The sequence below is a fragment of the Coregonus clupeaformis genome, chromosome 35, assembly GCF_020615455.1.
Source record: "Coregonus clupeaformis isolate EN_2021a chromosome 35, ASM2061545v1, whole genome shotgun sequence".
Lineage (NCBI taxonomy): Eukaryota > Metazoa > Chordata > Actinopteri > Salmoniformes > Salmonidae > Coregonus > Coregonus clupeaformis.
The window spans coordinates 20,660,923-20,678,481 of NC_059226.1; positions in this window are offsets into that span (position 1 = coordinate 20,660,923).

Sequence of the window (17,559 nt, forward strand, 5' to 3'; positions counted from 1 at the left end):
CACCACCGAGAGGTCCAAGGTTGCCAAGGTAATTTCCCATTTCCCATTTCCCTGACCAGACGGGCTTTGGAGTGGGCTACGGCCGTCTGGGAGAGAGGAGAGGAGGAGCTGGGTTCCTATGAGAGGTTCATGGCTATGTTCAGGGTGGTCTTCGATCATCCACCTGAGGCCAGAGAGGGAGGTGAGCGACAACTCCAACTCCGGCAGGGTGCCCAGACCGCTGCGGAGTACGCCCTCAACTTCCAGACTGTGGCAGCCTCCAGCGGATGGAATGAGCAGGCGCTCTGCACCTTATTCCGAAGAGGAATGCATGAAGAGGTCCAGACTGAGTTGGCGTGTCGGGACGACAACCTTTCCTTGGATGCGCTCATAGCGATGGCCATCCGTCTGGATAACCTTCTTCGAGAGCGCCGGCACACTCCTCATCTCTCGCCTTCCTCCTTTTGCCATCCAGAAACAGTGCCTGAAACCATGGAGGTAGGGGCCACACACCTTTCCGTGGCAGAGCAGCGTCACTGGAGACGGCTGGGGCTGTGATCCTATTGCGGCCAGGAGGGGCACCAGCTGCAGTGGTGTTTGGTGCGTTCCAACCCGCGGTCCATAGGGACAGAGGGACGGCCCCATGATCATCCATCTCCTGGGGTAGGCGTGAGCATTCCATCATCATCGCTTCGCGCCAAACCCTTCCTGGTTTCCATTTTACTGGCTGGCTGTCCCTCATGTGTTGACTCCACAGCTCTAGTGGACTCCGGTGCCATGGAGAATTTCATCGACCAGGCCTTCACCTCCTCCCTGAACATCCCCTTGTACCCACTCTCCTTTTCCAGTCCAAGCTTTGGATAATCGACCATTGGGATCCGGCACTACTCACCATCACCGTGGGACCCCTGCACCAAGAAAGCCTTCCATTACTGAGGCGCCCGTACACAAAGTCATCCTCGGCCTCCCGTGGCTCCAATGTCATGACCCCATCATCTCCTGGTCGAGGATGGAGGTCACTGCCTGGGCACCCGGATGTCAGAAGACCTGCTTTCCCTTACCCTGTGGTTCCACGTTGGTTGAGAGTCCTGTGGTTGCCCTCCAGCCCGACATCCCAGAGGTATACCAGGACCTCTGGGAGGTTTTCTCCAAGACCCATGCCACCTGTCTCCCTCCTCATCACCCCTGGGACTGTGCCATCCACCTGCCAGCAGACTCTGTGCCTCCGCGGAGCCACGTCTACCCCCTGTCAGTGGGTGAAACCAAGGCCATGGAGGAGTACATCCAGGAGGCTCTCCAACAGGGTTTCATCCGCCCATCCACTTCCCTTGCATCGGCAGGCTTCTTCTTTGTGGCCAAGAAGGAGGGAGGTCTACGTCCATGCATCGACTACAGAGGTCTCAATTCCATCACCACCAAGTACTGCTACCCTCTCCCGTTGATGCTGGCCGCCATCGAACAGCTCCGCAGGGCCCGTTCTTTTACTAAACTAGGAGTGTCTACATTCTCATCGGCATCCGGGAGGGGGATGAATGGAAAACGGCCTTCAGCACGATGTCTGGGCACTATGAGTACTTGGTGATGCTTTATGGATTAGCCAATGCTCTGCCGAGATAAAATTATGATTGTAAATCTTTAATTTATAATCTGTAGAAACTATGAGAATAGAAAGGTTCAGAACCTGTCACGTTCGTTCATCGACGGGACGGACCAAGGTGCAGCGTGATATGCGTACATGTTTATTTTTCCGAATAAACACAATGACAAAACAACAAACGAAACGTGAAGTCCAAGGTACACAAAACAAACATACCTAACACGGAACAAGATCCCACAACACACTAGTGCCAATAGGCTGCCTAAGTATGGACCCCAATCAGAGACAATGAGCTACAGCTGCCTCTGATTGGGAACCACACCGGCCAACATATATCTACACGATCTAGATCTAAACATAGAAAATGCAACATAGAACATACTACACAGAAAATACACACCCTGACTCAACAAATACGAGTCCCCAGAGTCAGGGCGTGACAGTACCCCCCCCCCCAAAGGTGCGGACTCCGACCGCACAACATAAACATAACAGAGTAGGGGCCGGGTGGGCATTCCGCCTCGGAGGCGGATCCGGCTCCGGGCGTGACGACCACTTACTCTCCGCCTCCCTGTTGCGCCCCTGGTCTGGTCTGGACCTCGGCGCGCTGCTTCCCCTCTCCTTCCTCCCACAAAATACCAAGCCCTGTCTGGACCCTGGTGTGGGAGACCCCGAACCTGGAGAAAGGCTGACGTCTGGGTCTGGACTGGAACCGCTGACTGGAGCTGGACCCGACGACGGTGGATCGAACTGAACAGGCTCCGGACTGGAGCCGCTGACCGGAGCTGGACTGGGCACCGGTGGAGCGGATTAATCTGGCTCCGGAGTGGAGCAGCTAACCGGAGCTGGATTCGGCACCGGTGGAGCGGACTGCTCTGGCTCTGGAGTGGAGCAGCTGACCGGTGCCGGACCAGGCACCGGTGGGACAGGCACGGGCCGTGCCGGACTGGACACATGCACCACTGGCTTGGTGCGAGGAGCAGGAACAGGCCGGACCGGGCTGGCGACGCGCACCACTGGCTTGGTGCGAGGGGCAGGAACAGGCCGGGCTGGCGACGCGCACCACTGGCTTGGTGCGAGGGACAGGAACAGGCCGGACCGGGCTGGCGACGCGCACCACTGGCTTGGTGCGAGGGGCAGGAACAGGCCGGGCCGGGCTGGCGACGCGCACCACTGGCTTGGTGCGAGGGGCAGGAACAGGCCGGACCGGGCTGGAGACGCGCACCACTGGCTTGGTGCGAGGGACAGGAACAGGCCGGACCGGGCTGGAGATGCGCACCACTGGCTTGGTGTGAGGGAAAGGAACAGGCCGGGCAGGACTGGGAACACGCACCACTAGCTTGGTGCGGGGAGCAGGAACGGGCCGGGCCGGACTGGGAACACGCACCACTGACTTGGTGCGGGGAGCAGGAACGGGCCGTACCGGACTGTGGAGGCGGACTGGAGGTCTGGAGCGGAGAGCTGACACAACCCGTCCTGGCTGGATGCCTACTTCCACACAATATGTGTGATGCATTAGCACAGGACGTACGGGTCTGTGCACGCGTACTGGCGATACAGTACGTAGCACCGGCGCAGGATATACAGGACCGAGGAGGCGTACTGGAGACCACGAACGTTGAGCCGGCACACCCCGTCCTGGCTGAATGCCCATCTTCGCACGACACGTGCGTGGTGCCAGCACAGTACGTAGCTCCGCATAACACGGAGCCTGCCCAGTCACACGCTTCCTTGCATGAGTACGGGGAGTTGGCTCTGCTCTAACACTAGGCTCCGCCAACCACCCTTTTAGCCCCCCCAAAATTTTTCTTGGGGCTGTCTCTCGGGCTTCCTCCTCGGCCGGCACCTTATGCGTTGCTGCTGCTCCGCTCTATAGCGCGCCTCCACTGTCTCCTCCCAAGGACGGCGATCCATTCCGGCCTGAATCTCCTCCCAAGTCCAGGATCCCTTCCCGTCCAGGATCTCATCCCAGGTCCAGGCTGTCTGCTCCTGGACACGCTGCTTGGTTCTTACTTGGTGGGATCTTCTGTCACGATCGTTTAAAGATTGGTCGAACCAAGGCGCAGCGTGATAAGCGTACATGTTTATTACAACTGTGCAAACACGACAAAACAACAAACAAACGATACGTGAAGTCTTAAGGTACACACAACAAACCTATACGGAACAAGATCCCACAACTAACAGGTGCCAAAAGGCTGCCTAAGTATTGGCCCCAATCAGAGACAACGAGGGACAGCTGCCTCTGATTGGGATCCACCCCGGCCAACATAGAAATAGACATACCAGATACTACACCATAGAAACAACACAACACGGAATATACACACCCTGACTCAACAAATAAACGTCCCCTGAGTCAGGGCGTGACAATAATAACACAAAACAAATCATAAGGCTAGAGAAATGTATCGACAAATATTACAACAACATGCAACACTCAAACATGACGGAGGATAAACGAGGAGAATCAATCTCTAAGAGAAAATGCGACTCCTCGACGGATACAGATGATTTATGCTTTTCACCACTGGGACTGGTAAGTGTGGAAAGCGATCTGTTGAAGTCGATAAATTACAAACTGGGCATACTAGAGTTACATTTACATTTACATTTTAGTCATTTAGCAGACGCTCTTATCCAGAGCGACTTACAGTTAGTGCATACAATTTTTCATACTGGCCCCCCGTGGGAATCGAACCCACAACCCTGGCGTTGCAAACGCCATGCTCTACCAACTGAGCTACATCCCTGCCGGCCATTCCCTCCCCTACCCTGGACGACGCTGGGCCAATTGTGCGCCGCCCCATGGGTAAGGATGTAAAGGAGTTGAAGGCGAGTCTTGAAATGAGTGACGAAAAAGCTGCGATAATGGAGAAAAATACAAAAAAGCTAAAAGGGACAGTCACTAAGATAGAAATGACATTGAGGAACTTAAAAAGGAGAACAACTTTCTGAAAGAAGCCTTACATAGACATACAGACTAGATCGATGAGAGAAAATCTAGTACTTACGGGTATCCCCCCCCAAAAAAAAGCTCTGTCGGTATTCCAGGCCTTCGTGTACGAGGTGTTCCGGGACATGCTTGGGCGTCAGGTGGTCGTGTATATCAACGACATCCTAATCTACTCGAGACAGATGTTTTTATTAGGTTTCATTTACTGCAGTCTATTAATTGTCCAAATGCACGGCCGCTTTTCCACTCTATATTGCTATAGAATTTTCACAAATGCCTTACTCTACGTCATTCCCAAACATTCTATGCTTGCTTTCCGAAGAAAAAAAAATTGTTTGTGTTATTTTCTTCCTGGGGGTGTATATGAACAGATTTGAATAAGATTGATTGTTGCTAAAACACTATCAGTTCCACTTTAAGATAGTGTAGTATATGATGAATGGTGGTCATCATTGCTGTCAACAAAAGAGTCCATCTATGCTGCATCGTGTCAGAAGTTTTTATTCATACCACGAGATTTACAGCATAGGTACAGACCCGCGGTGTCCGGAGAACGGCTCCCCGATTGCCATGGCCGTTCTAACGTCTCATCGTTTAACCCCTATTTATAAACACTGATGCCCCCTCTTCTGGCCAATCACCAGTCTCCCCTGTCTACAACCCACCTCCTGTCTGTGATATGTGGTATTACACCTAAAACATTCCCTCTTGATACTACCATAAACAACATTCTATTTCTTCATGAAAAACATTTAACAAAGGCATAATCTTCAGATACTATAATAGCTCAGTGAGACAACCACATATCACAGTCATAGTCAGTAAATGTTTCCTCAATGAAGTCTATACAGTCTCAGCAAAGTCAGTGTCAGTTAACATGTTACGTTATGTTATTACAGGGAAATAGAAAGCTGAGGAAGGAGAGAAAGTGGAAAAAAGAACATTGCTCATATGTTTCTTTCCAGCAAAATAGATGTTATGTGATGAGTAGATGTCACGACTTCCGCCGAGGCTGCCTCCCCTCCTTGTTCGGGCAGGCTTCGGCATTCGGCAACCGCCTTACTAGCCACTGCCGCTCCATATATCATCATTCCATTTGTCTTGTCTTGTTAATTACACACACCTGGTTCTTACCCCTCATTAGCCCATGTATAAGTGTTCCCTCTGCCCCCCTTGTCCTTGTGGGTGATTGTTTATTTGTGGGAGTAGTGTAGCTCGGTGGAGTTACTCGTACATTGTTATTTCCAGGGTAGATATTTCCCCTGTGCCTGTTATTGTTGGAGCTACCGTTACCTTGTATTGCCAGGGTAGATTTTCCCCTGTGCCTGTTATTGTTGGAGCTACCGTTACCTTGTATTGCCAGGGTAGATTTTCCCCTGTGCCTGTTTCGTTTGTTGCTATCCAGCGCTATTTGTGTACGACGGAATAAACTCTGCATTCGGTGATTACCCTCCTGCGCCTGACTCCTTCTATCACACTCATCACAGTAGAGGAGTGTCGTATCGGGTGAATGCTGGCAATTATTGCTGATAAACAAAGGAGTCCGCTCATACTGAACTTGGATCATAAGGTTTATTCATATCACAAGCTTCAGCATAAGTGACAGATGTCATGACATCCGGAGAACGGCGTCCCAGATTGCAATGGCCGTTCTAACTTCTTCTTCGTTTAGCCCCTACTTATAAACAATGCAAAAAGATGGGTGGCTCCCTCTTCTGGCCAATCACCAGTCTCCCCTGGGGCGTCACCCTCCAAACGGCTACATTTGACCTAACATAAACAACATTCCATTTCTTCAAGAAAAACATTTAACAAAGGCATAATCCCAATACACAACATTTCCCCCCTTCGAGACTAAACAGTCTCGAAAACAAACAGAATAGGATTATGACAAGTGACAATTTATCTTATTGAGTATCTTTAACATTAAACCAAAAACATTCTTCTCTAGAGTGTAAATACCTTTCTATGAAATATGAATAACTGTTTATGAAGTGTGAATACATTACTATGAAATATGAACAAATCTTTATGGAGTGTAAGAGCGAAAAACTGTCCGGCAACCTTCGTTCCAAATCCATCCATCAATCAAGACAGTAAAATTCTCTCACGGTCCCTCTGCCCTAGGCAACCACCTCGGTACTCCCGATAAACTCATAAACAATGTAACTGCATTTGAAACTATGATGCAATTAAATACACATGTAAGCCCCTGCAAACAAAATCCTATCCAAAAAATATCCACTCTAAGGCTGGTCAACCCATTGGACCCTACAGTGGACCTCTCCCTGCCTAGACTCCCTGTCCCTAAGCATCACCGAAATAAACAAAAACATCTAAGATCCCCACATGTATTCAATAACATCAAACATCATTCTACAAAAATTAATACCTAAGAATATGACACAATTATGTATTACACATCAAATATGTCTATATTTCATTGCAGACACTGGAATGTAGTCCACTACACTTCATCTCCCCGTAGTCTCGACTTCCAATGTATTGTTGATGATGGAATCGGAATCTTTCCACACCCTCCTTGTTTCATCTCCTCCAGTCATATTGTCCCTTCATATTGTCCTTGTTTGAGTATTTCAATCTCCACATGTCCCCCAAATGCTTCTGGAAGAAAAGAAAAAACCAAACAGTATCTTTTGCAAAACAACACTTTCAAATTAAACATCAATATCAACTAAGAATATAAAAATGATATATAAATGATGCATGAATCAATATAAATGATAGAATAATGAACTAGGATAATTATTCATTCATACACTTCCCCCCTTTGATTCATAAAATCATACCAAAATCACCCTAATATTGAAAAAAAAAAAAATAATTTGAAAAATGATTAAAACATCAAAAATGATATTTATCCTCCAGTCCCTCTTGTCCATCCTCATCCAGATCAGGAACAGTCAACAACGGCATCTGAGTGTTGTCTCCAGGCATCACTCTCCAACCTATCTCAATATCATAGCTTTCTCAAAGGTCAGTAACAAATTACAAACCTCACACACAGTGCTATCAAAGCTGCAACTAAAATCTGAACCATCACTGCCCCTACTGGCCTACCTGATCTTGCAACCAAGTCTTCGCTGACTTCCGCTCCTTCAGATCTACCAAATGCATCCCTTATATTCTTCAATGCATATATAACCCTAGTGATAATATCTGAACTATCTGGACTCAAAGTATAACTAACATTATCAATATGATCTTCCCAAATGTTACACCATACCATGGAAAAAGTCCCCCCTTCTCCCTTAGATTTATCCTTCAATGATAGGCTTGAAGACTATGACATGTAGCCATGTCTCTTTTCATCCAATTTCAAACCTAGCTTCAGATTTATCTGTGTCCGGTGCTACCCCTCTTTTAATGGTAGAAACCTCATATGGAAGCTTCAACGTTGACATGTAACAACATCCTGTCCATCCATAGGGTAAGAATATATACGCTTTATCACCACAAACCCACCAAATATCTCTAAAATTCCCCATAGTCACATTGTCAGGCAAAAGCTAATCTTTTAACCATCAAAGTCCTGCTGTTCCTACTACCTGGTACATAAAAAGTTACATTATATTTGTCCTCTCTAACCTTATGTTCGTGCTTATCCAAAGTCATCATATAATCATCACAATCTGATATTCCCATAAACATACCCCTTATATCATATGTTTTATTAGAACAAAAACAACTTTTAACCCTCAAATGGTTTCATCTCCAATGCTCCAGGGTTCGCTGTTACCTGATTTTTCTTTACCATCCAACAAATTCACATAAGTTAATTCACTTAACCAAGAACACCTAAACCTAGGCTTAAACAAATGTTTTGACAACGACATTATTTTATCTGTTACTGATTGTTGTTACTGATACAACAGTCATGACAAAGCATAAGATTGACACATACTTGATAGAGGTCGAGCGACCGTCTCTAACATGTTTGGTGCTGGAATTCTCACCAGACATGGACCCTCAAGATTCCTCACTGATCTTACAGAATGAGCTAACCGCTGGAACCAAAGATTCCTACCTGGCCATCTATCTCTAATTTTCACAACAGAAGAATCAAACTACATGCATTTAGTTTTTCTCCTCCCTACATTAAAATCAAAGACCTCATCCTGTACCTCCATGATAGTATCATTCACTATTTCAGATGAATCTATATTATCTCTATTACTATCTGCTCTCCTATTTTAACCCTATTCGTACTATCCTTGACAGCACTCTCCAATTCATAACATAAACCCCTGAGTCCTTCTTGCTACCCCCTTTAATTTCAGAAAAGTTGTTGTCGGTGTCATACTTCCTACATTTGCTATTGCCATCGTATCATTAATCCCTTCCAAAGTTACCATTAAAGTAGTTGATTTAGTTGATGTATTACCACCTTTAATTACTTCTAGTGGGAAAGTTACCAATATACTCTGTATTATTTACTGTTGGAGTGACTACTGTAACATATTCTTCCTGACCTCCTTTGGTGACTGTGGAAACTTCAACAGACTTCAAATCTTCCATTATAAGCGTCACTTTACGAATTACATAGCCCTTTAACCAATAATTCTTAACCGGAACAAATTTTAATGCTTGCACTAGATAAGTACACATATATTCTCCCTGATCTTTCTCTGTAACATTAGGCAAAATAAATGAACAATCACTCATATGGCCCTCTTCCACTTCATATCGTTGTACAAAATATACTTCCTTTGACTAGGTGCACCAGCTTCTACTCCTGGTCCTGATAACAATACTTATTCTCCATAATTATCTCTCCATGTGGGAGGAACGTCCCCATCCTAACCCTAATAAGTATTTTTCCTCTAAAATTGGTGCTGGAGCGATTGGTTCCCTTATAATCAAATGCGATATATTTATGGCTTTAATAACTATCAATGTTGAAAGAGTTAAATTGCTTCTCACTGTTGTTATAATAGACTGAAGTGTTAATGTCCTTAGTTACTTCATCCATTTTCCCCAAAACTTTGAACTCTTTGCTTGTACTTCCATCTATCACCACTAGTGTCAAATGACGTAAATGTAACTTACATTCACTCTCTCTTCCTACTCTAAACCCTGACTTTCAAACTTTTGATTATAAAAAATACACCTATAATTACCTTGATCTCCCTGCTGGGAACTGTAACTATAGATACTCAATCACCCTCAATCTTCTCTTATCATTCAGCAACGCATACTTTCTCAATGCAGCTGCTCCTAACAGATCTAAACTCTACCATATCTATCTTCCCACTAAACTCTAAAATGTCCTTCACCACTGTTCTCTCTCTCTTACTACTAACTTTGAAACTTAGCTTACTGTCTTAGAGTTCCTTCAACCTAGTTCTCCTAATTTTTTAATCTAATCTTTTCTCCTAACCTTTAAAAACCTTTTCACACTGATTTATTCACAAAATCCCTTTACCACCAATTTTTAGGATATGTGATAGGGAAAGTCCCCACCTGCTTCTGACTTCTTTACACACACTTGGCAAACGACTAAACACCTTTTAGCCTAGCCTGAAATCTCTTGGTGTAAGAATGTAACCCAGAATAACAGTCACCCCTTTTAACTTTATTTTTCAGACAGATTGTCTAATAGGCAGTCTAATAGATTATCATCCTTCCTATGATATGATCTTTTTAAGCAAATATGATTCCCAAAAATCAATTAAATTTTTTATTCAAAAACCATTTCTAATTAAAATAAAAAATCAATTAAAAAATCAATTAAAAATTATGAATAATTAAAACCAATTTTTATTTCTATATCCTATCTTACCCATTTATCAATTAGTGGCTATCTTACCACAACCCATCCGGAAAGAAAATGCAAGTAGTCAACTTCAGACTACAATCCTCATAACCCCTTGCTCTATAAGCACCTAATTATCTTAAATTTACAGAATAATGTCAGTCCTTGATTCCCAACACAACTCCAATCAACCCCAGTGATGCACATAGCCTCCAAAATGCAATGTTTAATGAAATAGTATTTGCCAAGCCTATGTGAAATTGTCATAACATCAAATATTTTGTAACCAGACCAGTCTCAAAACCCTTGACTCGATCCTCTGCCGCGTCACGTGACGCTACGTCAGCACCCCCTCTCCTTCTCTCTCTCTCTCTCCTGTCGTCTCGTCCTATCGCCTCTCATATGACAAAAACAGAGACACAGAAAAAGATTTTAGTAGTTACTGCAATCACTGAGTTATCTCAACCATATTCAACATTCCTTCGTTCACATTCGCTCTAAGACTAAACTCAGGACTAAATAGATCGCTCAAAAACATTTTTATTTATTTTAATCGTCATTTAATTTAATTTATTATAATTCGTCCTCATATATCTAATTTATAAATTCAATACATCTCAACAAATAGTTTCATTTTCAAACAACAGTCACTTTAACGATTTAGAAGATTCGTGTCCAAATCTCTCCTCTTTGTGGCTATTTCTCTGTCTATTCCTGCAGCCCAGTCTAGTAAAATCCCACGCATGCGCGATACATTCAAAAATACTTTTTCACCGTGGAAGGGAGATTCTTAGATCTCTCCCCAACCCCAAATAGATGGTTAACAGTCCTGCTGTACCTCCGTTTCCCCCTCATAGTCAAACAACATTTATCAGCGCTCACAAAACCTAGAACCGAAATTCTACAGACAAACATAATTTAAGAGGCTTTCTCCCGTTGCAGTGGACCTCTACGGTCACATGTTAGCATGCAGCATATTAGCATTTAGCCTTAGCCTGTATGCACCATGTAGCATAAAAACAATGTACCCGACATTGCGTCTTTAATTACTTTTTCCTTTGTCCTAACTTTAGGCTGCCGTGAGTTCTGGATATTTTATGAGCGGTCCCCCCCAAGCAGATATCCCGTCGGACAGAAGATGGGCAAGCAACCCCCACTAAATCTACAACCAAACTCCAGTCCAAGACTGACCTGACAAAACATAGCGCGTTACCAGGATTTTATGGCCCACCATAGGGGTCGCCCCGTTTGTTCCGAGGGCTTATCAAATCCTGCAATGTCCTAACTTGTATACATATCTTGGCCCCGATTGTTCTTGACTTACTATTCAAGCAACACATCTCTATAAACAATCCATAAGCTCTACCCACTATTGCGCTGGTTTAAATTTTTTATAATGATTAGCCAGACCCCCAGTTATCAGCAATAACGCCACACGAGGCACGGTCGTATGGTACATTTCTCCAGTGTACAATCACATAGCATCCAAACTAACAACCTGTGAGGAAAACTCACCCTTTTCTGGCACTTCAGACCGAGTTAGCTTGGCGGCTACGCATGAAGCAAAGGAGATTTGCAGACCAGCCCCACGTTGGGTGCCATTTGTCGTATCGGGTGAATGCTGGCAATTATTGCTGATAAACAAAGGAGTCCGCTCATACTGAACTTGGATCATAAGGTTTATTCATATCACAAGCTTCAGCATAAGTGACAGATGTCATGACATCCGGAGAACGGCGTCCCAGATTGCAATGGCCGTTCTAACTTCTTCTTCGTTTAGCCCCTACTTATAAACAATGCAAAAAGATGGGTGGCTCCCTCTTCTGGCCAATCACCAGTCTCCCCTGGCCAATCACCAATCACCACCCTCCAAACGGCTACATTTGACCTAACATAAACAACATTCCATTTCTTCAAGAAAAACATTTAACAAAGGCATAATCCCAATACACGACAGGAGTTAGAAAGGGGAAGTAGTCATGGTGAATGATTGTGTACAGAGATGGAAGGAAAGGTGGACAGGTTATTAGTGTCTGTCTGTAGTGGGTATTTATGTCTGTTGACCCGATGATAACAGACTGCAAATACGCTAGAAGAGGACAGGCAGACTGGTGATTATGGTGTGAGTTAGACTTGTGGGCAAGATGGAAGAATAGTTTATACTAGTGAGTGCGATTGAGTGACTGTGAGTTTTGGGCTGACATTTAGACCCCACATATAGACACCTAAAGAAACAGCAACAACACCGTCAACAACACAACAGCAACAACAACACAACCACAACAACAGAGCTATTTTGAAGATTGACTTCATGCCCTCAGAGCATGTGCAGACCAGCTGCTTTGGCTGTTGTGTTTTTGGACATCTCTCTCTATCTCAGGCCGTTATCCCAACTTGCTTCAAGATGTCCACTATCATCCCCGTGCCCAAGAAAGGGAATGTAACTGAACTGAATGACTACCGAACTGTAGCACTCACTTCCGTCATCATGAAGTGCTTCAAGAGGCTAATTAAAGACCATATCACCTCCTCCCTCCCCGACACACTCAACCCTCTCCAATTCGCCTACCGCCCTGACAGATCCATGGATGATGCAATCGCCATTGCACTGCACGCTGCCCTCACCCACCTGGACAAAAGGAATGCATGTGTGAGGATGCTGTTCATCGACTGCAGCTCAGCCTTCAATACCATAGTGCCCTCTAACCACACAATTTGAGGCCCTGGGACTGAACTCCTCCCTATACAAGTGGATACTGGACATCCTGACGGGCCGTCCCCAGGTGGTGAAGGTAGGCAACATTATCTCCTCCACACTGACCCTCAACACGGGGGCCCCAAAAGGGTGCATCCTCAGTCCCCTCCTGTACTCCCTGTATACCCACGACTGCGTGGCCTCACACAGTTCCAACTCCATCATCAAGTTTGCTGACGACACGACAGTAGTAGACCTGATTACCAACAACGACAAGACGGCCTACAGAGAGGAGGTAGGTAGGCACTCTGACGGCGTAGTGCCAGGTGAACAACCTATCCCTCAACATCAGCAAATCAAAGGAGGTGATAGTGGACTTCAGGAGGAACCAGGCTGGGCATGTCCGCATCCTCATCATTGGGGCCGCCATGGAGACGGTCAAAAACGTCAAGTTCCTCAGCGTACACATCTCCGAGGAGCTGAAATGGTCAAACCACACGGACCTCAGGATGCTGAAGAAATGTGACCTGTCCCTGAGGGCCCTCACAGTGTTCTACAGGGGCACCATCAAGAGCATATTGTCGGGGTGCATCACAGCCTGGTACAGCAACTCCACCACGCGAACCACAAGGCTCTACAGAGGGTGGTACGCTCAGCCAAATGCACCATTGGGTGCTCACTGCCTGCCCTCAAGGACATCTACAGCATCCGGTATCGAAGGCCAAGAAGATCATCAAGGACCTCAGCCTCCCGAGTCATGGCCTGTTCTCCTCGCTTCCATCACTCAGACGCAGGCAGTATAGGAGCATCATGGCAAAAACGGACTACTGGCCAAGAGCTTCTACCCCCAGACCATCAGGCTGCTGAATAGCCACCACTAGGCAGCTACTCGCCATATTGACATTCTACCCCACCCCAAAAATACATTTACCCTGCCCCCACCCCCCAATGGACACATACTACTTAAGTAGTTATTTTGAGTATCTGTACTTTACTTTACTATTTATTTTTTTGACAACTTTGACATCACTACATTCCTCAAGAAAATTATGTACTTTTTACTCCATACATTTTCCTTGACACCCAAATGTACTCGTTACATTATGAATGCTTAGCAGGACAGGAAAATTGTCTAATTCACACATTTATCAAGAAAACACCCCTAGTCATCCCTACTGCCTCTGATCTGGTTTGCTTAATATAAGGACTTTTAAATGATTTATACTTTTACTTTTTCTTTTGATACTTAAGTATATTTTAGCAATTACATTTTCTTTTGATACGTAAGTATATTTAAAAACAAATACTTTTAGACTTTTACTCAAGTTGTATTTTACTGGGTGACTTTCACTTTTACTTGAGTCTATTAAAGTATGACAATTTGATAGTTTTTCCACCACTGTGTGCATGTGACTAATAAACTCATCTAATATAATCTTATCATCCCTACAAACTGTCTGATTAGTACCTTTGCTAAAAATAGTGAGTCATCTGTCAGAGAGAGAGAGAGAGAGAGAGAGAGAGAGAGAGAGAGAGAGAGAGAGAGAGAGAGAGAGAGAGAGAGAGAGAGAGAGAGAGAGAGAGAGAGAGAGAGAGAGAGAGAGAGAGAGAGAGAGAGAGAGAGAGAGAGAGAGAGAGAGAGAGAGAGAGAGAGAGAGAGAGAGAGAGAGAGAGAGAGAGAGAGAGAGAGAGAGAGAGAGAGAGAGAGAGAGAGAGAGAGAGAGAGAGAGAGAGAGAGAGAGAGAGAAAGTCAAGGTGAGGTGGTAGATAAGATCCTTTCTAAGAAGAGAAGTGTCAGATCTGTCTGTCATCTACAGTCAGCAGTCTGATAATAGAAACAAAGATAACATAGATATAGACAGACAAACAGTCAGACAGACAGACAGACAGACAGTCAGACAGAGAGAGAGAGAGAGAGAGAGAGAGAGAGAGAGAGAGAGAGAGCGAGACAGACAGACAGACAGACAGACAGTCAGTCAGTCTCCAGCAGCATCATGGAGATGAAAAGGATGATGATGATGATGATGATGAGGTTGATGATGATGACGACGATGATGACAACGATGATGATGACGATGATGATGATGAGGATGATGATGAGGTTGATGATGATGATGACGATGATGATGACGACGATGATGACGATGATGATGACGATGATGATGATGACCTGAATGTACCATCATCATGCAACATAAATAGACCTGTCTGTTCTCTCCAGCTGTTAGACAGTAGTTGGCATGGATCCAATCAGTCTCCGTCTCCGTCTCTGGTAACCTTGGACACTCCGCCCAGCCAATAGCAGAACACAGGAACACAAGGTCAGGGCCTTAATCTCTCTCATCTGCCTGGTGAACTGGAACCAAAGGACCTGGAACAGCCATTACCAACAGGTGCTCCACACAGTGTGTCCTGCTAGCCCTGCTAAATGACTCCTGGGTCAACAGATTCTGCCTGTGATCTTCCCAAAGCGCCAGGTTAATTAAACATAATAGGTCCTGGCTGTGCTCTGTACATTAATGGCTGGAAGCCGCCTGGCTAAAGGGAACAAGTGCAGACTAGAAAGGTAGAAGCCTATACTTACTGTGAACACACACTGACGTAAAGACAAAAATACATACACACAGTGTACCCAGTCACCTGTGAAGTAATGTGAACTCCGAGCTGCTAGGTTGGTAGATTTCCCATCCCTGAATATAAATAATTGATAACTGGGTTTTCCAATCCCTCTATCCTCGGTTGGGGGGGATAGACAGTTATAGAAAAGGAAGGAGATAGAGAGAGACAGACGGATAGACAGACAGAATGAACATGTACTTCTGGTGTGTCTTGATTAGGATTAACCCTCTTGAACTCCACTGGGAAGATGAGAATAGTTGAGCTCATTTCTCCCTCTCCCAGTCCAACATACTTTTTGGGTTTAATTGAACTAATAGGACAGTAGAACGAAGAAAGGAAATGAAGGAGCGGTGCGAGTCAGAAGAGCACTGGGTGGGATTCGAACCCATGCCGACTCTAGTGTGTGCCGGGGTCTGTCTGCAGTACTGACCGCTAGACCCCAGGCCACTGAGGTCACTTCTGACCATAGAACATAGTGCAGAATGACACCAGAATTACCAACATGTCTCTACATCTATCTCCTGTATCTACCAGGTGATGTGATCCATGATCTCGCCATCACGGTTGACAACTCCATTGTGTCCTCCTCCCAGAGTGCAAAGAACCTTGGCGTGACCCTGGACAACACCCTGTCGTTCTCCGCTAACATCAAAGCGGTGACCCGATCCTGCAGGTTCATGCTCTACAACATTCACAGAGTACGACCCTACCTTACACAGAAAGTGGCACAGGTCCTAATCCAGGCACTTGTCATCTCCCGTCTGGATTACTGCAACTCGCTGTTGGCTGGGCTCCCTGCATGTGCCATTAAACCCCTACAACTCATCCAGAACGCCGCAGCCCGTCTGGTGTTCGACCTTCCCAAGTTCTCTCATGTCACCCCGCTCCTCCGCACACTCCACTGGCTTCCAGTTGAGGCTCACATCTACTACAAGACCATGGTGCTTGCCTACGGAGCTGTGAGGGGAACGGCACCTCCTTACCTTCAGGCTCTGATCAGACCCTACACCCAAACGAGGGCACTACGTTCATCCACCTCTGGCCTGCAAGCCCCCCTACCTCTACGGAAGCACAGTTCCCGCTCAGCCCAGTCAAAGCTATTTACTGCTCTGGCACCTCAATGGTGGAACAAGCTCCCCCATGACGCCAGGACAGCGGAGTCACTCACCACCTTCCGGAGACACTTGAAACCCTACCTCTTTAAGGAATACCTGGAATAGTATAAAGTAATCTCAATTTAATCAATTTAAAATTCAGGCTGTAACACAAAATGTGGAAAAAGTCAAGGGGTGTGAATACTTTCTGAAGGCACTGTAGCCTACTTGGACACCGGGTCCCCACATTTCCCACTCTCCCACACCGAATAGCTTGATGCCACAGGGCTCTTGTAACAGCCTCCATTTCCCTACATGGGAGCATTGCGAACCGTAGGTCGGGATTTTTGACCTGGTTACATGTACATTGAACACAGCAGCTTTTCGGCTACCTTTGAAAATGGCCTATGTTGCATCGATATGAGTCAGAAACAGTTATTCTAGTGTAAAAATTTACTACAAAGTGTAAATAGAATAATTTTGGTCATAAAGTCAGTCTCGTCTAAAACAGAGTTTGGAACATCTGTGCTTCACAACACGTAAATGAAGGTAGGGTTTTTATTTGACTATGTCCATTTGCCGACTAACATGGGGTGAACAGCTACGGTGATTGCTCTCTACCTGCCCAGCAGCCTGACTTTGTTTACATAAGACAACATGTCGCAGAATTTTTTTCTTGAGAAATATTGCACCAAACACGTTAGATGTAAAATTGCACAACTAAAACATCCTCGGTAAAAACGTCAAAATTTATTACAGATTTATTTAGTTATTTTAGATTAATTCTGCGTATTTTGAGGAAGTGAAATAGGCTTCTGTGTCTAGAGTGTCTCATAGAGGAGA